At 43.7% G+C, this 24,555-nt stretch overlaps 1 protein-coding gene across 19 annotated transcripts in view; it reads right to left on the reverse strand.

The window, feature by feature from the left end:
- Foxp1 (forkhead box P1) overlaps positions 1-24,555 on the reverse strand; it is a 691,302-nt gene that overhangs the window by 239,070 nt on the left and 427,677 nt on the right. For 3 of the 19 annotated variants that reach the window (XM_063285834.1, XM_063285830.1, XM_039107382.2), the window contains exon 1: positions 6,760-9,349. The exons of the other annotated variants lie outside the window; for them this stretch is intronic. The gene's annotated coding sequence lies outside the window, so the exon portion shown is untranslated. Of the gene's footprint in view, positions 1-6,759; positions 9,350-24,555 lie in introns of those variants that run through there. 19 annotated transcript variants of the gene reach the window in all.

Consider the following 24,555-nt stretch of genomic DNA (forward strand, 5'->3'; position numbering starts at 1 on the left):
AATCCACTTTATATATATTAGTTACAAAAAAAACTTAATAAAATATGTTTCCTACTTTCTAGAAAGTCTGCCTATACCAAAGAGTAGACTCATAGGACAGAAAAATTCCTTTTTCTAAAAAGATATATTTTTATTTTTTAAAGATTTAAAGAATGTTTTACTTACAAATATGTGTGTGTACCATGGGTGTGCCTGGAGCCCAAGGAGGTCAGAAGAGGGATGTGGGACCCTCCTCAAATTGAAGTTTGGATGGTTGGTCACTATATGCATGCTGGGAACCAAACCTGGGGCTTCTGGAAGGGTAGCCAGGGCCCCTAACTGCTGAGCCATCTCTCTGCAAATGGCCTGTATGAGAACTCCTCACCTGCCCTCAGACAAAGCACACACAGTCATAAATTCTGTCTTTTTGGAACAGACCTATGCATGAACTGCCTTCAAACCATGTCATCTGAGGGAATTTGGGACCAGAGAACAGGTGTCTAAAAGCTTGCCTCTGTTCTAGCTTCCTTGGTTGACAGCACCATAGCAGGAGTAAGAACCACCTCTCATGCAGTTTGAAGAGAAGCAGTTCCTTTGCTCTGTGCAGCTCTAAAACAGGCTGCGAAGTTCTCCAGGACAAGTTAGGCAGGCCTGCGGCCAAGGAGCTTGGCTCACAAATTGGGTTTCGAGAATACAGGGCTTGGGACTAAAACCGTATAAAGTATTATTTTGGTCTAAGGATGTTCTCGGCCAAGTGCTAACTAGAGTACATGGGCTGGAGGACTTTTAATTTTCTAAAAGGTACAACATCAATCGGAGGCTTTGTGAAATGGCTGTGTAGAAAATGAAAGATTGGGTGTCTAAGTATCTTTGACACCGTCTGGGCCATGAGTGTTTCTATCAAACATTCCAGGCCATTTAATAAGCTTTTATATCTCCATTTAAAACCCTCTGATACATTTAAATCTCCAACTCCCAAATCTCTAGGAGGGAGGTAAACGTTATTTATCCCCATTTCAGAGACAAGAAAACTACTGTTTGGATTAGGAGACAGATGTAGCCATAGAGCCTTTCCAGTTTGGACATGACCAAGACTTCCTCCTTCAGAGAGGCCCTGGATAAGTGGCGAATGAGTACCTTGACCAGGAGAAACTGAATTTCAGCAAGGGCAAGAGGGTAGCAGGTAGGAAAGAGAAGGTCTTAAAATACACAGAGTGAAGGGCCCTCAATGTTTTAGGAAGTGACTGTCATTTCCTATTGATGTCCCACCATGTCGGTGCAAAACAAGCAAAGGGCTGGGATGAAGCATGATCGGCTCTGCCATGGAGTTCTGCCTTTTCTTTTCTTAGAGGGAGTTTGCCCCAAGGCCTGTGTTTGCTCAATCTCTGCTCCTCCTCTCTGGGACTCCCCTGCACCAAAGAATCACCTTCCACCACTATGAACTGAAAGCACATGTTCTGTTAAGGTATCTGTGGTGCTTAAATTTGAGGAGTTTGTCTCTGGAGGCTTCAGCCACCTCTTACCCAAGCTTTTCCCCAGTTTCCCCTTATGCCTTCTGCACAGGACCATGCATCTGATTACCCACACATTGCAACCCTACAGGATTGGCACTCAGAGACTTAAGGAGACCCAAACCATACTCTTGCCACCTTGCTTGGAAATATAAGAGATACTAATTTTAAAGGCTTGCTTTGGTTCTTTTTTGTTTGTTTGTTTGTTTTTAGGGGACTTTTAAAAATAAGAAGAACTGGGTCTCACATGCTTATTTATTATTGTTACCAACAGAGCTCCTCTGTGGAAACCTTCTGGAAAATTCATAATGTCCAGGCCAATGTATTTATAGTAAATTAAAACACAGTTTTATTATTATGATTATTTCCTTGGTAACAGTGTTGTTGCTGAAAATTTAGAAAAAAATTAAGCCCTTGTTATCAGGCTTGTGAAAGATTTTAAGCTAACAAAAAGTTCGGTCTTGATTCCAGGGCAGTTAATTAAGGTTGACCAAGTCAGGCAGAAGTAAATTAACTTGGCTGATCAATTATTTATATGAAGCAGAATAAATGCCCTTAAAGAACTTGGTCTGTTCACAAAGGGATGTGTAAATTAAACCAAACAGAGTTTTGTAGACTATGTCTCTACTGCTGTGGGAGAAGTGAGTTAAGGGCAAGGCAACTTCCAGGACATTGAACAGAGGAACTATGTATCCAGTGAGCAGAGGAACTATGTATCCAGTGAACAGAGGAACTATGACTTGCCCTCCCTAGTCTTGTGAAAGGACCATCTGCTTCCTCACTAACATTCTATGCAGAGAAGGAAGGGATGGAGACTGTAATGCTAAAGAGAAAACAAAAGCTATGAGGGAGGAAGAGAGGGAAAGACCAGGAGTGTTAGGATTCTAGAAACAGTAAACATTCATCTCTTGCTTTCTTATCTCTTACGTAACACTTTGGAGGTCAGCAAAGCAAGAGGACAGGGTGTTAGCTTTGGTTCTGGACTTTTTTAATTACAAAATCCTTTATAATCTTGAATTTACCTTTTTAACTACAAAATCCTTCATAATTTTGAATTTATCATTCAGAGGGAAAAAATACCAACATGCTATCTACAGTAAGATTTTTTTTTTTTTTAAAGTGTGTGTTTCTTTCAGGGTCTCACCGAGCAAAGGAACTGGTTCCTCTACACTGCACACAAAGTTTACATGGCAACAGAAGACAAACAAAGGAGTTTCAAGGAGCAAGGTGCAGTTGCATGGTGGGGTGGCTTAGGACATCAAATAAGCCCCACCCTGTAACCACTCATGTGTTGCTCCCTTACAAAAGAGAGGCAATAGAATAGCCCAGATGAAAGGCAGGGGCCCTCAATGGAGGCCTTGTGGGACTGGAGATGCCACAGGGCCCATCACAGAGCATGGCACTCTTCACTTGGTGACATTGGAGCAGGAAGCAGTGAGGACAGGAAGTGGGCAGCAATAGAGGTCATATTCAGAGATTAGGAAGCAAGACAGGAGAGCCATGGTGGCAACTGCTCACACAACATGAAATCCCTCTCTAGGAGTAGCGCCATGCAGTAAAAATGAAGTGGTGGTTGTGGTGGTGGGGACAAACCAAACACAAGGAAGAGTGAATGACAACAGCTGATCATCTCTCTTCTGAGATGACTCTGACAAGCCATGAATGAACCCTTCGGAGAAAAGTCTTTAGTCTTTAGTCTTTTTTTAGCCCCCACTGGTCCTATTTCATGGAGAGACAGACCACCCAAGCACAAGTCAGGGTGCTGAAGACACTTCCAATACCAAATTTTCATAATTATAACAGAAAGGCGTAAATTTTCTAATGCATGGCAGTTCAAAAAGTAATCAAGGGAATGAGCCGCAGGGCTATTTTAATGTATGCAAAGCTAGTGACCCACAGTAAATGGGAGGTAGGCTACAATGAATGCAAAGTAATGCACACGTACTAAACTCCGGGTCTGATGAGGGACGGCTAAAATTAACACCCAATTAATTTCCGAATTGACAAACAAATGAAACCCATAAATCTACTTTCTCATTAATTTTCTTGTGGTATAATTTAAAGCAGTAATATGAGGGCAAAAACTGAGCATTATCCATCATAAATATCAAAAGATAGCACAGTAACACCGTAAATTATGCATATTACCTGTTGTTAAAAATGATTTATGTATTATCAACTTTATCATGCACTGTAGAGGTCTCCATCTATCTTGTGAAAATCTGGGATTTTGGTAAAAGCTCAAAGGGAATGCAACTGTCAAATGCATGCCCAAAACAAAAACAAAACAAATTTGACCTCTTGTTGAGGGCAGAACAGGCAAAGCTGGGATCATCATAGGTTCCCCTGAACAGATGCGGGTATTGTAAAAGTGATGCACCAACTCTCCAAGGGCAAGGAGATTTGGGTCCACAATGGGAGCACGAATAGGCACACGATAGATGAGTCCCCATGGCCAACTGTGGGAGAGTAAAAATACTAGCTGTAGTTCACAGAATGGGCTACCGTGATTTGTTGATTCCCTACCTCCCTATGCTTCAGAGGAGGAAAAAAATAATGAACAGAAACCAGCTTGTGCTTGTCAACTGAACCAGACAATTTATATTTATTAATTAAATGGAGGGAGAGACGGCTCCAACGAAGACGTTTCTGTTCTGGGCTAGAAAGCTGGCCGAATTAATAAACTGCCAACCTTGTAAAGAGGGTCTGAGCTCAGTCTCAGAATCCACCATGAGCTTGGCCTGGAAGCACATCCCAGTGCTGGGGAGATGGAGACAGGCAGATCCTTGGGGCTTAGCTAGCAGTTAGGTGAGACCTCTAGGAACCGGGAGCCTCTGTCTTAAAATTAGATGGACAGTGTTCCTGGTAAGTTGTCCTCTGGCCTCTTATACTGGTACTCCTAGAAGCTCACACACACACACACACACACACACACACACACACACACACACACACACCCCTTTCGCCTTCCCTCCTCCATTTATTTAAAAAAACAAAACAAAAAACTTTCATCACCCTCTGTTTTCAAGTACTCCTTCGACATAATAGAAAATGGATATATAATTGCTATAATATATGTAACATAGCTAAAACACCAAGTCTAACTTCTTGATCAGATAGAAGTGACATCAATTCACATACACCAACTTTTTAAAATGTCATATTTTCTGAAACTCTTCAGAAGGGTTAACTTGCCATTGAAAATTCAGTTTATTGTTAAATCACTGTCTTATTTTCTTCCCTTCCTTTTTGGTTGTGACTAGGGACTTTGTACATGCTAAAAAGTATTGTCTTTAAGATATATCCTCAACCTTTAGATTCCTGAATTGAGGTCTTATTAAGCAGTCCAGCTAGCCTTGAACTAAGCATTTTCCTGCCTCAATCTCACAAATGCTGACATGAAAGGCATTTGTCACCACACCCCATATAGACATGTTAGGTCTAACAGACCTAGTCAGTTAGACTGTCTCATTCAATGGAAATTCAAGATAATCATCTGGGGAAGGGGGTTTAAATCTATCTCATGGCTGTGAGCATGTAATACACAGAAGGACAATTCAGACAGACTGGAAATGGTAGAGAACAGGATGTTTAACTTCCTCTGTAACCCATAACGTAGAACAGAGTTGGCAGAATAGGTTGACAATAAAATAATCTCCTAACAAAAGCCAAGGTTTCTCTTCTCCGGCAGACTTTCAATATTAAAACAGGAGACTTCACATGTCCAAGCAGAAAGAATTTCTGACTCCCATACCCGGTCAGCAGTGCACATGAGAGCCACCATATCCAAGTTTTCAGGGCAATGTGGTCTTGATAAATCACCCGTGAATCCAGGCAACAAGCCCCCATCCCACCCCCACCCACACGTGCCTCTGAAGACTTCCTACTTCTAGCTTGGAGTTTGAGATGCCAGACTCCAGTTGATCTGCCCTCTTGTCTGCTAGAGGGCAGGAAGTGAGTAAAGTATTATTATCAAAGCAATGGTAAGCAGAATGTTGGCAAGAAAGGCCAGGGTTGGAACAAAACACTAGAAATGAGTCGAGAGAATGGGCCCACTCCCTGGCACATTGATCCACCCTTGCTCACGTCATTAAAGGAGAACGAAGGGGAGCTTTGCCAATTCAGGGTAGGCTGTTTGCCTTGCCTCAAGGAAGCTGCTGAAGGTCAGGCGTGAAGGGGCCAGGTGCTCAGGAGAGCACAGTTAGAACACATTTCCTTCCACCCAAGAAAATAGGTTTTAGGTTTGAGCACTAACAAAGCCTGCCAATGAACTTTAACCATTAGTACCTGCAAATAGTTAAGCTCTCTCATGAAAGGCCCAGCAGAATACAGCAACCACCAGTTCAGAAAAGGGTAAGCTCCCCATTTCCATATCTCACATAATTTAGTGTACACACGGCCAGGTTTATAACATCCACCGAGTAGCAGGATCAATGACACACTTCACGTGTCTGCCTCCTCGCCTGTAGCCCCTAACTGCTCAGGTGACCAGAGTGAACAATATGCTCACTGCAACATGGCAACAGAATGAATGCAGGTCATCAAGAACCCTCGGCTCGCGTTTCTCTGTTGTGTGAAAGGAACAATTATTTAATTTTATCCTTCAAAAACTCTAATAGATGCGCAGATATATCTTGCTCCTGGAAGTTACTCTGAAACAGATTAGTTTCGCTGAGATAAAAGACATCATTTTGCCACTGAAGGTCAGAGGCACCTCTCCCTCCACCCTAGCTCTGGCCTGTACTTTCTAACTCAACCAAGTGCTGTGAAGTTCAGTTCAGCATGAGAAGAAAGGTTAATTCAGAAACCATAACAAATAATAATAATAAAAAGACCCAACAACAAAGATGGTGAGAGTTGGGTGTTCTCTGTTGTCTACAAAACACCAAAACAGATGGGTCTTATCCAAAGAAGTCCCTGTGGTCAGAAAGACAAGGCTCACACACAACCAAAGCCAAATTAAAGAGACGCCCGCCGAGGCTTGCTTTACGGAACTAGAAGTGGGACAAGGGACAAACCCAGCTTAAAACGAAATAGATGAGAAAGACAGGTTAGAGTAAAAACATCGATCATTTAAAATATGTAAAGTACACATTAAAACTGCAGTTCCTTCCTAGTTATGCCACAGTAGACCCTCTCAGAGACTATGGCAAGGTTAACCCCCACTTCTCAGACGTCACAGAAAACATACTTAACAGCCCGGATCAAACCAACCCCACATCACAGCACACGAGACAGACACAAACAACATGAAGTCCAAGAGCTGTACCTTCCAGCGTCTCCCTTCGTTCATAGTCCAGACCTTTCCTCCCTGTACTTTCTAGGTCCTTGTTTGTTCCACAAAGAATTGCCTAGCCATCTGATGCTCAACGACTGAGCTGGTGGCCTTTCAGGAGATCTTGCCCCTCTCTGAAGAAAGCAAACAACTGCATAGATATCATTACACTAAGGAAATCTCTTAGAAAAGCCAAACAAGTCGCTAATCTCTCCGGCCCCTTCACCCAAGCAAGAGATAAGAAAAGCAAACCTAGGGCGCTTTCAACCGCATTCCAGGGACAGGCTCCCCTTTTCTTTCTTTATCGAAATTCTAGCATTTAAGTCTTGTATGTGTGTATTTGTACGCGGTGTGTTTTTTTTTTTTTTCTTCTTCTTCTTTTTAAACAGACCTTACAGGATAAACTGCTGCTTCCACCCGCAAACAGAGCGATATTTGTTTAATAATGATTGCTGCCATGGGTACAGTAAACAGGGGGCCCAGCATTTGTGTTTATGAACAAACACATCATCTTACCAGAGCAATTTAACATTAACCAGGTGGAATAACCAACAGATTTCATAGGTGACACCAGGGGCAGGGGAAAGCAAACAGAACTGGAGAGGAGAAAGGGGCAGCTTCGCTAGAATCAAGGTCGAGGTACGGAGGCAAATGCATTGCAGGGTAAACAGCTGGGAAGGAGGCAAGATACACAAGCCGTCATTCTTCTGACATTTAGAGAGCCAGGAAGGTTGTAAGTTACACGGATCAGCTGCTGACCACCAGGAAATCCAACTGGTTGGAGACCCGTGGGCCTGCTTGTTTGCACAATGCCATGTTTGTGGATAAACAACGATTTGCTGTTACCAACCGCCATTACTCATCATGGAAGCCAGGATAAAGCAAGTAGCACTTGCTTAACTCCTTCCTGGAAGCATTACATGAAACTTTGAGGAAAGAAAACACTCAAGGACATGCACCTCCTCCAGGAAACACAAGTCACCCCAAAAGAGACAGGTCAACCTTTGGCAAATCCCCTTTATTTCATGGTTGGCAGATAAAAATATGTCATGGGCTACGGGGTAAAATACTCAGGGCTGGATCTAGACTTGGCTTTGAAAAAGCCCATGATGTTTCCATGCTTCAGTAGCTCTGCACTCATCTCCTGGGTTCATCTTTAATCAATGAAACACATGGGTCAAACAGAGACCCTGGCTCTGGGTATTTCTTCCATAAGGGAAGCCCTGATGCTTTCTCCCTCCATATGCAAAGCTTCTGTAAACCCACTGGGCCAACAGATACAAGGGCAGAGCCCCCAAGGACTCTGCAAAATTCAAACTATGCCACATGAAGATAGTGTCCTTGAGAAACAACAGATGTTATAAATAGTCAGCTGATGGGTACCTTACTCTGCCCAGGAGTTCCTTGTGAGGTTAGCATTAGGGGGAAAAATTGTATCTTTGCAAAAGCCAGAGTGATTTAATTCCCTATGTCCATTAAGAAGAAATGTTTAATCTTCAAAGATTCACTTCCCATGTAAACTGCCATACATAGCTAGCTGACTAAGTTAGAAAGACATTATCACACCTTATCGGAAATGCTATATTTAGGGATTCAATCTACAGTGAAAGCATTAGTTTGAACTTATTTTACAGATAGCATAATATCATTAAACTACTTAATTTTGGTGCGTGTGAAGAAGATCCCTCTGTTACTTAACATCTAATAAGCAAAACATACTGGAAAGCAGTGTGGTAATGCACCTAACATCCTACACTTTCAATCTGTTAATTAATTTTTAAAATTCTGCATTCTGCTAGTATAAAATATAAGTATAAATATAAGTATACATATAGTATAAAATATAAGTATACTGTCTGCTGGTTATCCAAAGCAAAAGTGGAAAGTGAGAAAAAAATATTTTAAAGAGACACACCCCAGGACTCTGACAATGATATTATCCATCAAGACATTATTTGCTTTTTTGTCTTTGTCTCAAATAGGGTAATGAAAACCTTGGTTGGCTTCCCCACAGCCACACCAACCTTCGGGCCACTGTGAAATCTCAGCCTTCACTAGCTCTTGCTTCAGTTATCTAACCTCTGGTCTGCAAACTTAAAGTTACAAAGCATCTCCGATGTTTTCTCTGGTGTTTTTGTTTTCTTTTGTGCTGTGGTTTGTTTCCAGTGTCCTTTGCTCACAGCCTTCTTTGCCCAAATCAACATAGCCAAGAAGTCCTCAGCGTTCCCTGCTTGGGGAAGAATTTCTCACTCAGTATTTGGAGCCCCCTAATACTAAAACTTGTGGCTCAAGGACTGGTTAACCCCCTGAAAGGCCTCTGCTGTGCCTGGAGAAGACCTGTAGGACAGGAGCTGTTCTACTGCCCTAGAGAAGGCAAGCCCAGCTTGCTCAACTAAGGGATGACGCAAGCACACGGCAGGCAGAGGTTCTTCCTCCAGTGCTGGGGAACAGAACGTTCCACATTCCAGGCTCTCTCCACCATGGATGTGGTCAGCATGACAAGGAAGCAATGCAGAGCAAAGTGCTTGACCTGATGTCCCAGTAAGAAGACAAAAGCCGAACTGGCCTTCCTTGCCTTCTGCCTGGGGCAACAGTCTCTGCTCATTATCTGCCCTTGAACCCTTTCCCCATTCTCCCCAAACCCTCTCACCCCACTCCTGTCTCCCCTCTTTCTGTCCTCCTGCCTGAGGCTGGGCTGAAAGAGTAGGATATCGATAAAGCAGAACTAACACAGCTTTTTCAAAATGGCACCTGAAGACATTGTTGCCAAGCTCCTTGAATAAAAGGCCAATGGTTGAACCCTGGCTTTTCTTTTTAAGGTGAAGGTGAACCCATGTATGCAGACACTAGTCAGAGGAGGTGAAGGTGACCAGAAAGACAAAACCCAGGCATCCGGAATCTTCCCATGTGTCTGCACACCTCTCCCCGCATCCCTGTGAAGTTTACTTTCAAAGGCTAGGTTTCCTTAGCTTATTTTCTATAGACCCCGAGTTCTTTAGTGACTGCTCTTCACGAGGTTCTTCACAAACAATTTCAAGAGACACTAAGAGGACTTGAGATTAGAAAGTCTGGTTGGGGGGTGGGGATTTAGCTCAGTGGTAGAGCACTTGCCTAGCAAGCGCAAGGCCCTGGGTTCAGTCCTCAGCTCCAGGAAAAAAAGAAAATAGAAAGTCTGGTTGGTTCTCACAAATTCTCGATGGAATGAGAAAGCTCAGACTGTCTGAGACTTTCAAGTGTGTCTGTCATCTGAGCGGACACTGGGGCTAGTTCCCCAAGCCTAATTTCTCCCCCTCCTCCTCCTTCTCTGTCATTTCCATCCACACCTACTCCCTGCTATTTTTAAAAAATGGCTCACATTTGATAAACAAATATCTCTTCAGGGGAAATTTTGTGTCACTTCTACAAAGGGAAAGGCAACATGGAACCCTTTATACTAGACAAAGAGTTTGGCACACAAGTACCAAAGCCAACTAAGGGGACAGAAGTCAATCCGAACCCTCTGCTCTCTGAGTGAGAACCATGGCCTTCCTTTGTTCAATAAGAAGCCAACACTTGGGAAAAACAAAATAAGAGACAACTGCCCGATGCTCTCTTTGGCTTTGTCAGAAGAATTTAAAGATATCTGAAAATGGGCAAGATGGCTTGGGAAGTAAGCCGTTTGCCACCAAACCTGGAGACTTAAGTTCCATCCCCAGGTCCTACACAGTAGAAGAGAACTGACCATCATAAGTTGTATTCTGACCTGACCTTCACCATGTTCACCATGGGTTGCAAATGCCCATTTCACTACACTAACACTAACTAACATAAAATGTTTTCACACACACACACACACACACACACACACACACACACACACACACACACAGGAGAATGATATATTTGAAAATTAGATTGTCTTGGTATCAAACCTCAATATTGAGCACTTATCAATCATTCAGGAGCCGCAAAAAATTCCTCTCCAGCTCATGAGTGAACAATGCCAGCCTATGTGTGGGGGAATGTATTGGAACCAGCAGAGACACAGCGGACTTATGAGAATCTAGGAGGAATTCATGACACTGGGTCTTCTAAAAATGCCACTTGAAACATTAAGGACCTACAGAGAACACTTACATGACTAGGGAAATAATCAACTGAGAAATAAGATTTTCTTTGATTGTCTCAAACCAAAAAGGGCCCCCAGACTGCAGTGTGCATGGAGACATGTTAAACACCCCATCAACAGCTCCTTCACTAGGCCTCTCTCACAGCCTCGCCTCTTCTGATTCCAACAAAGAGCCAGGGCATCAGCCACTTCAGGCCTGTGGCCTTTCCACAATGCAAGTTCAGAGTTTATTCAATACCAAGTGAGTATGATATGATAAGAACCATAAGCATATCATTCAAATGCTTTATTGGTCCAAAAGATGGATGCTTTTATTAGCCCAACCTTCTTTGTAATGGAGTGCCACTGTTGACCCAGCATTAGCCTCATTCCCTGCCATTAATCACACTTCTAAGAGCTCATTTTGCCTTAAAATCTTAAGAAATTGCTATAATTTAAAGACATGGTGTCTACATAATGGGAAGTGCTTCATAGATTGTATCATTTCTTAAAATACAGTAGGTTTTATGAGAACAATGACCATGATGCAAGCACATTACAAAATGAGAATGATTTTTATTATACATAATATATATATATATATATATATATATATATATATTATATATATAAAAGCAAAAAGCAGAATATGACCTCTTTCATATCTTTGGCTTCCCACATCTGGACTTTTTCAGCATTACCTTTAAAAGGCCAAAATCATAGGTAAGAAGTTTAGAGGCACTAAGCCCTCCTACACCGGCCCCCTCTCCCCCCAAAAAACACCCAATGCCAAACAAATCAAAGCTAAACCTTAAAGGGAGGAACCATGTAAAGAAGAGACAGATGTAAAAACATGTGCTGTGATTTAAGAAAATCCCATCTGTCCTGTAGTTCTCATTTGTCAACTACACTTTCTGTGCCTGGTCTGTCCCGTATTGAAAAAGAACTAGGGGAGGCTCGTCAGTAAGTGTCGTTGGCACGAACTGCAGCTACCTGCCAATTCTCTTTGTGTGATTTCAATAATATAATGACACTTGTAGCTCGGAAGTCCTCATCTCATTAAAGCAACTTCATGATCAGTTGGGGCACAGCTGAGCCCTGTAAAGGAAGCGACTGAGAGGTTTTCACTCAAACATGTCTTTCCCAACGCATCCTTTCATGTTTTCTTACCACTGTACAATCAGAATGCCACATACATAAGTGTATATTCCAATCTTAAATACACACAAAAATGAAGCATTATGTCCCAGCCAGGCAAAAAGATTAGGAAGATGTCAGTCTCTACTCGCTTCAAAGAACTGAGAATGAACAAGGGTAGAAGTCAAGGATCCAAAGGCAGCAGCCTGTGGTGCGCGGGAATCTGGGAAGCACACAAGAGCTGGTAACAAAGGGCTATGGGGATGCAGCAAGGAATCAGAAGGCTCCTTCCCTATGAGGCTCTGTCAACTCAGCAGTAGGGGCTCCTTTTCAGGAATGGTTCTCTCAGAGGTGCTATCTAGCCAACGTAGGCAATAGGCATGGAGTTCTCTATTCAACCTAACAAAGAGGCCAAAGGCTGAGCCTGTCCCCACACCCAGGAGCTGTGTGACAGTGCTTGACCAAGGAGGCTATGGCAAAGAATGTAAATCTTTCATCACACTGCTTTCCCTAGGGTATCACGGGCATGCCAGACTGTGAGGAAGAGCTTAAGGCTCCAGATTAGACAGGGAGGGCAGGCAAGGAGGAAGAGGATGACAGTTTCTCTTCACACTCTGGCTGCTAGAGCACTGGCCGGACAGCCTCATAGCTGAGCATAGGGACAGCTGATGTCTGATGAGCTGATTCTCAGCAGGATTCTGTGATTTTCCAACCTTCGTCTTGGCACTTACATGATAAATATGACAGAGAGGGGTATAGGATATCTTCAGAGCAGGGAAAAAGAATACTGTTAACCTGCCTCTTCAAACAGAGTTATAATCAGAACTTTGCTCTCCTGTAACATGGACAGTAAGTATCAATACCACAAAGAGTATCAACACCATGGGAAGACGATAAAAGATCCAAAGATCATAGCCCCCGGAGGGCCGGCCACAAAGGGCCAAGGTATTCACCTTTTGCCAACCAGTGCTGATGCAAGGGGCATGTCTTCTGCAGGGGCTTTCTGAAAGAGATGCTCTTGCCTCCCACAGACAGGAAGTTATCAGCTTTTCCACTGTTAACTTGCAGCTTGTGAGTGAGGATGATGGCAAAAAGCTCTGTGACCAGCAACAAGGACCATCTCAGCCTTACAGAATGAGAACCTATGAGAAGTCTCTCTTACACACATAAACACACAGACACGTTCAAACACACACTCAAACACACACACACACACACACACACACACAGAGAGACAGAGACAGAGAGAGAGAGAGAGAGAGAGAGAGAGAGAGAGAGAGAGAGAGAATGCATGCTGACCAGGAGTGTTGACTTACTTAGGTTACATTCTCAGCTCTTCCAACTAACCAACCTTCCAACCAGCCAACCAACCAACCAACCAACCAACCAACCAACCAACCAACCAACCATTCTATTTTCCCTATTCCTTAGTTCTGGAGTCATACATCCATGTATCCAGCCTTGGTATTTCTTCTACAAAACAATTATTTTGTGCCCAGTCATGTCAAGGCTGCTGTAAGTGTTGGGGCCACAGTGGGGAACAAAAATCAATAGGATCCCATCAACATGGAGGTGAAGACCTAATAGAGAAGAAAGGTATTAATCAATTAGCCACACACAGAAGTGGAGACTCGAATGGAGATAAGTGCTACTTGTGAAAAATGCACGGTCTCTAAAAGCACAGAGGTAATACATGTAAAGTGCCTTGCATGCAGTAGGCGCTTAATAAATCACAGCGATGATTACTAGCCCATAAAACCCAGCCCTCTGGGAGGCCACTGGGAAATGCTCAGGCACAGAACATCCCATCTCATCATAAAACCAACCTAAACCTAGGACTGGGCTCTCAGCAACTCCTTTTAAAAACGAGTTTTTCATGCTGTCTCCTGGCTGAATGAGAGGGCAGCATTGATGTGTTCTGTATTTCTTTCTTCTAGCAACCGTGTAGAGTTAGGACTAACTTATCATGGTGCAGTTAAAGGGCTAATTGTGGAACAGAGCAAACCAGCCTTGGTCAAAGTAATCTCTTATTATTTGAAGCCTCATGATCTCTTTTTTAAAAAGTCTTTGTCTCTTTAGTAGCATTTCTTCTTTGTATCCAAAGTCGGTTGAAGCCTACTAACCGCAGGTAGGATTAGCACCCTGCACTTACAGTATAGATATCAATGATAAATCATTAGGGTGTTTACACACAGGAACACTGGACAGGAACTGAATAGTGTCCATGACCCAACTCCAACCACTGACAACTTCTCCCTGACCAAGAGGTAATGAGGATTTGTCACACTAAATGGCAATCTACGTGTCCAAGGCCTATTGAGCAGCCGTCCAATGTCCCACTCCAAGGTTTTCCACAGACCCACAAATGTTAGAGAGGACATTTACACATGATACGACCTCTCTGAATAGTGAAAATTAAAAAGTGTTTGTAATTATGTGTCGGGGTTGGGGAGGGGCCCACGCACGGCACATAGGTGCATTGCCTGATTTGGAGTTACAGGCAGTTGTGAGACTCCAGGAAGGGATGCTGGGAATTAAACTCAGGACTCTAGAATGGCGATGAGCCATTTCTTTACCCCATAAAATGTTTTGATTTTTTTCCCCATAAAAGTGTGATTATATCACAAGGTGAAATCATAGATAGGAGAATGGACCTGCACCCTTATCAGAACAGCTCTGGTAGACAGTTCTAGAATCATAAAGACTTGTATTTTGGATAGGAAGATATATCAAAGACAGGTGTATCCAGGCCGATGAGGTCTGTGATAAGATATCAAAATCTTAAAACCTAGTAGCTGAGTGATAACAACTATCATCCCCCAATATTAGCTCCTGTCTGGTATTGTTCCATGGACTAGGGCAGAGCCACCAACAGCTTGGTTAAGTGGTCCAACATGGGTACTTTCCATTTTTTACAGCTTGGAACAAGATGTCTTTGGGATAGCCTCATTTGGGTTCAACTATTAAAAGTATAAAGGACAAGGAAATAATACACCAAGAATCATAGAAAGAATTAAAAGGATAATTCTGATTACCAAAGGGTCCTTCCATAGCAGTAAAAAAGAAGAAAGGTGACTTCTGCCACAAACCCAAAGCATCCTATGACACGGAAGACATGCTTGGCTATCATGGCTGGAGGCAGAGATGTAGCCTTGGCTTCCACTGCAATGGCCCCAGAACAGGTTGCACTGCACGGTCCTTACAACAACTACTACCTGTCTCCACATGTCAGGAGTGGTGCGGCCGTGAGAAATGTGTTTTACAAAAGTGTGCTGAAGCTGGGGAGATGGAGACAGCAAAGAGATCCGTGGGGCTCACTAGGTAGCCAGCCTGGGCTACTTGGAAAGTTCCAGACCAATTAGAGACCTTGTCTCAAAAAGCAAGGTAGAAAGAACTCAGAGAATGGCAGCTGAACTTGTATTCTGGGCTCTACATAAATATATCCATTCAGCTGTATACATATGAACACACACACATGCACACACAACTTCACACAAAGCAGGCATGTGCAAGTGCATGTCACACACACACACACACACACACACACACACACGTACTCTGCTTTTCTCATGGAATCAAAACAATAAGTCCTGGACTTTGATTACTAACATATGTATAAGGTGCCTTACAGCTTTATGCTTTAAGAATTTTTGTCTTTTTGCTACATTTTCACCTCACGAATGCTACAGTTGAGCACCTTTGGTGGATACAATGGAGTACAGCCATCCCTCAGCATCCTGTCTCCTACCAGGCACACCTAGACCTCCACACACCCAGGCTCTTTATACAGCAGGTGTAGGATCTGCATGTGATTTACACGCGCCCTCCTGTGTACTCCACCTCCTGACTGCTTACAGTACCTAACATGATGTGTGTGCTTGCCCTGCCATATTGTTTAGGAATACAGACCAAAAAAAAAAAAACAAAAAAAACAAAACAAAAAAAAAAAAAAAAACCAAAACCAAAACAAAAAAAACAAAAAAAAACAAAAAACAAAAAAAAAAAAACAAAACCCAACAGATGTCAATGCAGATGCAGTTGGGGTTTTTGTTTGTTTCTTTTGGATACATTGGATCTGCACTGACGGCAGGGATAAACCCACAGAGGGGTGAGCAGAAAAGGAAGTGACTAAGCTTGTGAGTAAAGGTTGGAGCATGAGCCTCCAAGTGTACTGACTGCTGTAAGCCTGGGATGAGAGGAAGGTTGTGTTGTGGGTTTGTTTGTTTGATTGACTGATTTTTTTTATTTGTTTTTCCCCTAAGTTTTAATTAATTAAAAAAAAAAAAAACCACAGATCAGGCCAAAACAAAGAAGCTCATAGACACGTGAGGAAAATGTCTCTGGTCCTAAAAGGCAAGGAGCCTTGGTGCTCCGTCTGCCTCCACTGTCCCCTGTATCTCTGGCTCAGTCACTCACCTCTTTCCATCAGACTTCCTTCCTTGGTGTTCATGGCAGGAATGAAAGAATGTTCAAACCTCTCTCTACTGCCTCCCTCTCCCCTTCCTCTCACTGCCAGGCGGCTGAAAGGAATTTGCTTTGTGTCTACTTGTTCCTCTCCCACTGCAAGCCCAGCGGGCTTCACTGAAGATGCTCACCCCAACACTTCAAAGGATCTTGCAACAGTTCAATGCAGATGAGATGTCCGATCCTTCTCTTCCTTGATTCTTGGCAACACATAACTGTCATTCACATTATCTCTCAGGAAAGAAGTCTTCCTATAGACATATTGGTCTCCTCTTTATTCTGTGTGCACATGTATATGTGAACATGTGTGCACATGTCCATGTGCTGGGGTGCATGTACAACTGGTCAATCTAAGGCATCTCCAACCCCAAGCGCTCTCCAACATATTTTGGAAGGCATATTCTTTCAGTAGCCTGGAGGCTCAGCATGTGGCTGGGTTGGCTGGGTTAGGGACTGGCCTGTCTCTGCTATCCTAGCACTAAGATTGCAGATATATATCTCACATCTAGTTTGATCCGCCGGATGTCAGGAATCAGATTCATAGGCTTGTGAGTAAGAATTCTACTGTCTATGCTGTATCACCAAACCCCACTGTGCAGGCTGAGGAGTCTTCCAACTAAATTGCCATTCCTAAACCCTACAACGGAGGCAGCAACTCTTCAGGAAAGGGCTGAAGAAAGCGATGCCTTACGTTGTAGGCCAACTGGTTTCTCATCCAGTTTCTTAGGTCTAGTGCAGAGACATCAGGAAAACACAAGGAGCACAGCTACATTCTCACAAAACTTTATTAACCAAAGAGCTGTGTGGACTCCTGCCACAAAGCTGCTACCTGCCACCTCTGGCTCTCAAGCACTGGTGACCTCAAACCTCCCATGTCTCCCTGTACTTGATCATCATAGTTGTTGCCTAAACCACACTCAGCATCAAAGTCCCTTTCCAGAGCCACAGACCCTTGTCCTACATTCCCCTAGATATCTCTGTGGATCACTCATGGTCTCACACTGAAGCTCCTGCTTCTCCATCCATCCAGACCCCCAGACTGCTCCAACCTGGATTTGTGGGGAAAGGGATTAGACCTACTACCCTTCCTTCCTTCCCTTGTATGCCCCACGTGACCTACTTCATTGACATAGAATCATAGAGGAGATGAACTTCTGAGCATGCTTGTGGGATGGATCCAGACTGCGCTAATTAAAGACGAATGGCCCACCCTGCGTATGAGCAGCACCATCCCAAAGTGAAAAAGAGAAACAGCCGAGCACCATGATGCTTCATTTCTCTCTGCTTCCCGATGGTGGGTGAGATATGCTTAACTTCCTAAAGTTCATCCTACTACCAGGCTTCCCCCACCATGATGTACTAAAGCTCCAAACCACAAGCTTAAACAAAGCCTGCCTCCCTTGTGTTGATCTGGTTAGATATTATGTCACTGCAAGAAAGAAAGAAGCAATCTCTTCTGCTGGCTCACTCTGAACCATTTCCCACCATTCTGTGAATCTGGATGCAACTATTCCTGCCTGCCTGCCGTCTGACTCTGTGCTTAAACTGCTTCTAATACTTGAGTGACCCAGCATCACTCCGACTGCTCTTTCCTACTGTGATGTCCCAAAGCTCTCAGCTCTGTACAGTGCAAAAGCCACTGGGCATGTGTGGCTCTAAAGCGTTCGATGTGCGACTAGAACACATGTAGAAATAAATGTTACACATGTATAAGTTTAACATAAATCAGCTTAAATATAAATTTTAAAACTGATGCTCAATTCAGTCCCTGGGAAACTAGTGGTTATATGAAAGCTAAACTCAGAGCAAATATTTTCAATGAAATTTTAATGTCTGAATTGAGAGGATTTGTCCAAAGCTTCCCCTAAAAGGAGAAAAAAAAAGAGAATGATTTTTTTCATGCATTTTTATTACTTACTACATGTCAAAATAATTATATTTTGGTTATATCAGATGAAGTACAAATTTATATTTGAATCCTTTTACTTTCTCTAATGTGGCTACTAGAAGATTTTAGCTTCTGTCTGGATCACTCAAGCCTTCTTGGCCCTCTCCTACTAAGCATCTTGCAACTCAGCTCAACTGAGGAAGCCCCTGCTGCACCTCCTCTTCTGCACCTGCAAGTGGCGTTCTTCCACAGAGCTGAACGTCTCACAATGAACTCTTTGCATTATGGTATATTTTAGTTTTTGAATGGTAACAGGAAGCCATGGAGTGTGTTTCGCAGCTAAAAGGATATTGGGCTGCTTGATAAATCATTTAATTCAATGTCGGATGGGTGGGTGGGTAGATGAAGAAACAGATGGGCGGACAGACGGATAGATGGAGATACCGTACTGGTAGGATTAAGAATCTGGGACTGTCTGGGTTTAGGAAATGAGTCAGTGCTTTTTCCTACATTTCAGACCCAGGTGAAGAAAGGAAGATGGACTCTGTGATGACACCGGGCAAGGATAAGATGTATTATTCTCAGGAAGAAGCAGAAATGGCAACAAGAGCTGACAGGGAGTCAGCACTACAGAGATGACAGTTCAGTGAAGCCATTGGGTGAGGCTGAAAGCTGGGAGGGGAATGTTGGGGGTGCAGGGTTATCTTTACTATAAACCATAGTGGGCAGGGGATTGACAAACAACATTAAGCATGGCACTCCTGAGCAAATTCCAGGCCTCATAGATACCTTCCTAGTCACACATTAACCGTCATTGTTTTAGAAGAAGAAACCTAAGATCAGAGAAAATTACACACAAACATGACCACAGCAAATAGCACCTTGAACATCAAACCCACACAATGTGTCCATTACAATCTGGGAGACAAAGGGTGGAGTCCTGGAGAAAGACAGAAGTGGGCACAGATCAAGAAGGAAGGGTCAGACAATGCGCCAGGGGATTGAGAAAACAAAGGAAATCCCCATCCAACTATCTTCATCCTTCATTTTCTTCTTTCTTTCTGTGATCTTAAGCCTATCCTCCATCTACCCTCATAGATGGCCCCTTACTCTTGCTTAGGTGGAAACGCACTAGTGACTCCAATCACAAAGGCACTTCTGGGAATCTTCTACCCGTCTAGTTCCCACCCTTCCTCCTACTACCTCAAGCCTTTTGAACCCCATTCTATGGATTTCTCTAAATTCTTCCTAAAATCCCTAGGCAAGAGCACTGGGAAATGAGTCAGCATGGACCACTTAGAAAGTAACCGGAAACAGAAACACTGTTCCCCACCACTCTTTACATGATGCCATGTCTGAAACTAAGTCCTCCTGTGCACTGCTGCACTCAAGATCCCTTGACCCTCGCCTCTTATGCCTCACATCCCTGTTGGCTGTGTCTGAAGCACTTCCCCAGCTTTGGCCACTGATGCTGTTTCTCAAGTTCCTCCTGCCCAAAGTTGAGCTCCATTTTGGATTTTAAAGAGTCTGGTAAAGACTGGTAGGGATAATGAATAAAGGGTAAAGTCATCACTGGAGAGCCAGCCTGCCAGTGAAGCATGGTAGGGGTGGTCAAACACGGAAAAGGGCAAGAGGAACTTTCCAGAAAACATCTTCAGACATAGGGACTCAATAGCATGCATCTATCTCTTACCTTTTGTCCTCACCATCCCTCTGCAATGTGCAATTGGGCCACATGCTGCTACTACTATAAACAATAGTCAAAACAGAACCAACCTGTTCAAGTCATTCTCTTGCTCCCAACATCACACGGGAGATAACAGAAAAAGAGGCCTGCAGGAGGTGGCAGGGGGAGAACTAAGGATATTAATTAGCGTATTTGAAAAGAAAGAGAATAGGATTTTGGCAAGTCATGGGATCTTGGTTCGAGGCTAGTGGTCAAGTTTAAGGGTGGCCGTGCAATCTGCAGGGTTCAAGTATGAACTGGAAGTGAAGAACCCCTGACTCCGGCCAAATGGAGCCTACACTGCAGAGCTCTACACTAAGTATTCTTCCAGGAGGAGAGACAGTAATGCTGACTGGCTTAGGGAGAACTAGGGCTTGACTAAAGACAGGAGTTTATGAAACAGAGAGAGATGGCTCAGCATGCTACAGGTGTGTGGATACAGGCTCTGAGCTTCATTAAGAGGGAAGGACATGTTGACGGAACTCCAATCAGTACAAATAACGGGAAAGAGGTGGCAACAGGAGGCCGTCCTCTTCCAATCTATATCCGGTTGCTAGCATCAAAGTAAAATCATAAAGCAAAACAATAACGAATTGCTAAAACCCTTCAGAGAGCACAGCCAGCACCCAGCACAGTGACGTACAGTAAGCAATTGGTGGGTATTTCCTGAATAAACAAAGTAGGAAATAAATGGAACAGAATTACCACCCCGCCCAGCATACTGGATAAAGTTGATAAGAAAACCACCACACATTAATACTTGAGGCCCAGGGCTGCCCACAGGCCTCTTTTGTTATTGCTGGGAGACTACATCTTTATATTGCCTGGGGTAACAGTGCTGCCTCAGACTCCTGCTCCATCACACCCAGCCGGCCAGATTGCTTGTTCAGACAAGGTGATATATTATTCAAATGGGATAATGTAGACAGCACATTTAAGGGAATTAGAAATACTTGGCAATGAAGGTACCGAAATAGGCCAGGGCCTGGCACACAGCAAACAGTGGGTACACATTTGTTAACTGAATGAATGAGTATGAAAATAAACTGAGGTCAAGGCTACCCCTCATCAGAGACGTCGAAGGCCTGAATTGTCTACTATTTAAGCTTCCTTGTCTGCATGTATATAACAAGCTACCTCAGGAAGGGGGGCTCGAGGCAGAGCATGGATCACATCCATCCTGCAATTGTCTTCTCACTATAAGCTGCATCACATGAGGCCCAGGGTAGGAGATACCCCCGGTAATGTTATGATGCTACTCTGCCTCTCAAGTTCTAGAGCACTCTGCATTTTGTGTTTTTAAATGAGGGACGCTCAGCCTTGCATACATCGCCCATGTGCCTTTTGATGCACACCAACCACCTTCCAAAAAAAGCAAGGCTTGGTGAACAGCACACACCGACGTCAGACTTCACAACAGAGGAAGAGCTGTGGCATCCTGTTTCACCCAGACTGGATGTCACTAAAGGCAGCAGCAAGTGAAAGTGAGGAGGCCTGAGCCCTGCCCTGCTGAGTTATCCAGCACATGGTTACTTAGCACAGGCTGCCCCCGTGCTAACCTGTCAGTCCCCCTTGCTTGTAGCCATGGCTGAGGACCAGCCTGTACCGATCAGCAAAAGGCCCTGTACTTGAGACTTCTTATTGAGAAAGGACTAATGCAGCTTCCTTCTCCCAACTGAAGGCGGTGGAGATGATAAGAGAATTCATTCCTTTTCTCCCATCACGTCATCTTGGATAATAAAGGCATGTTAAACAACTCGAGAGAAGTCGGAGGAAAACATTTTAACAGGGAGCTCTAAGCTACACTCATGTTTGTAAGTAATACAGGCAGAACGGCAAGGAAGACTTCTGAACTAAGTCATAATTGCTAATGCTTCGGATTTATTCCCTGTAGGATTCCCCATGATAAACACAGATTTGCATATTTTGGAGGTATTTTGTCTGTCTGTTAAGCATGCCTCTCACTGAAAAGATTTTTCCTTTGCCAGGAAGACTGGTTTGCTAGGTTTTTTTTTCCCCTCTTGTCTCATTTGTAGTCTCAGCCTACTTACTTGCTCCATCCTGGGTTTGAGGATGTCTCCCTAAAATATTAATAGTTGGGAACAGAATTTGAAGGAACAAAACCCCAATCATATCTAAGGAGAGACAGGCAAGCCTGTCATGGCTTACACTGCGAATCATAGTGCTAGCATACTGAGGCAGGAGATCAAGTTGAAGGAAGTCCTGGGTTATACATTAATTTCAAAGCTAGTCTAGACAATAAAGGAAGACCATTTCAGTAAGCAAATAAAACAAAAAGTGGGGAGAAATAAGGAAGGTAACAAGTGAAATTAACAGAAAGAGGATATGAGAAATTTTCAGTAAAGAGTAGGGGTAGGAAGGGGGCTGAGAAGCCCCAAATGGCTCACAGAAGCCTAGTTCAGATGTTTATGTCCTGTGGAAGATCCAATATACAGTGACTTCAGAAACTAAGACTGGCTTTACAGGTTCGACCTGTCATACCCCAAGTTTTAGAGGACACCAGGGAGAAAGGAGTTGAGAACAAAGTTACAAGCCCTGACACTGGTCTTCAATGGTTCCATGCCTAACATATCATAATTCTGAGCAGCTCTTGGCAGCCTGGACTCCTTTGGAGAAAAGTTACCATTTTGTATTAATTTTAATCTTTCAATTACCTGGAACCTTGTGTGTGTGTGTGTGTGTGTGTGTGTGTGTGTGTGTGTGTGTGTGTGTGTGTGTGTGTGTGTGACATGCATCCTCTAGGGTCTCAAAGAAGAACACACTAGGATCTTTCTTGCTGGCAAACCCACCATATGTCTACTGTACAAGTTCTTACTCTCTGACCCAATGAAAGAGGCTGACACAGGAGAGTTATCTTGTTAGGCTGACTTCCCACAGGCGGCTCACCAGTAATTCCTGCAGCTTTACTCGCCAACTCCAAGCTAATGTTATTCTTATAGATGCTGCTCTCTTGTGCAGGAGTGTTTGCAGGCACAGATGACATCAGGGTTCACCCTAAAGTCCCTCTTGTTTCCTGGGGCTCCCTGACTGCACCTGCCCTCTCAGCTTCCTTACTCCCCTCTGTGTGTCTGAATATCTCTCATTTTGTCTTACTTCTTCTCAACTCTCTTCCTCTTTCTGTTTATCTTTCTCGAATCTTCCTTGGTATCTCGTTATCTTAGTCCTCTCTGGGTCTGTCTCTTTTTTTTCCTCTGAGTTTCTTTCAGACTTTGCCTTCCTTTCCTCACCAGGTAGTATACTCTCAGACTTCCTGTGCAGTTAGAAGTGTCCTGGCCCTAGCCAGGAAAAGGGACCAGGCCCAGAAGCATTAGTCACACTGGCCTAAGAGCCGAAACATGGAAGATGTCACTCAGCAGCCGGGGTGGAGCTGGTAGGACGTGCCTGGTCTGGCCGTGGGTGGGGAGAGCACTTTGGTCTTGGTGGTATTGATGGTGCTGGCCCTATGGGCCACAAGAGAAGGCTGGGGATTTGGGCAAGACATAGTTCTCACTCTTTGAGTCATCCTCCCTTGAGGGATCCAGGGTGTCCCCTGCTTACATCAGCCTGGCCTTCCTTGTAGCAGCTTTTACACACACACACACACACACACACACACGTGCACACAACTACACCAAAAGGCAGACATCGCTCCAGCTACTTGGGCCACACTCCTGTTTCCTTGGATAGCCTTCATGCATGGCTTTGAGGTTCAGAACACAAACCAAGTTTGTCCAAAGTCCATAGAACATGACAAACAGTGGTGTCGCCCCAGAGGCAGAAAGAGGCCCCCACACAGGAGATGGCTGCACAATACCACTGTGGAACAAAACCAGAAACAGCCTCACCAACACCATCCCAATGTCAGTCAGTGTGAAATCCCTCTGAGGTCCAGCTCAGTCTACAGCTTATCTAACGGTCTATTGAGTTCTCTGTAAGTCATGTGAAAGGAAGTCGTGTGATAACGTTTCCTGAGAATGCTAGACATTTGATTAAGGAGTTATAAATCTTAGAGTCTGACTTGTCACAAGCACAGGGCGATTACACCCAGGGCTGTCAAGATTAAGTAAACTTGTCTTGTTCTCTCACAGGTCTTTCTCAGCCTTGTACCACAGATTAAAAGATAGTTTTTAAGATTAAAAAAAAATGGTTGCCATCATACACAAAGGAAAAAAATTGTTTTATTTTTTATTTTTTTTGAAGGAGTATATAGAGACAATTTCCCTTCTTCGTGTCCTCAAAGATGTTTGCTTGGTGTTCGTAAATAAGATTTTACTAAGCAGTAAGGGGGGGGGGGGACCCAGAGGACTGCCTTCCAGACTGGACTCAAGCTGCCACCTGATTAATTCATTATGGCTCAGTGAGTAACCTGTATTCAACTAAATAATATGTTCGAGCCACGGCCCCTCCCCCGCCTTCCAGGAACCCATTCCAAGACCACGGTGGAATGAAATCAATACTAAGGTAAGAGGGGCCAGAAGCCTCTTCACA

Source organism: Rattus norvegicus, chromosome 4, assembly GCF_036323735.1.
Source record: "Rattus norvegicus strain BN/NHsdMcwi chromosome 4, GRCr8, whole genome shotgun sequence".
NCBI lineage: Eukaryota > Metazoa > Chordata > Mammalia > Rodentia > Muridae > Rattus > Rattus norvegicus.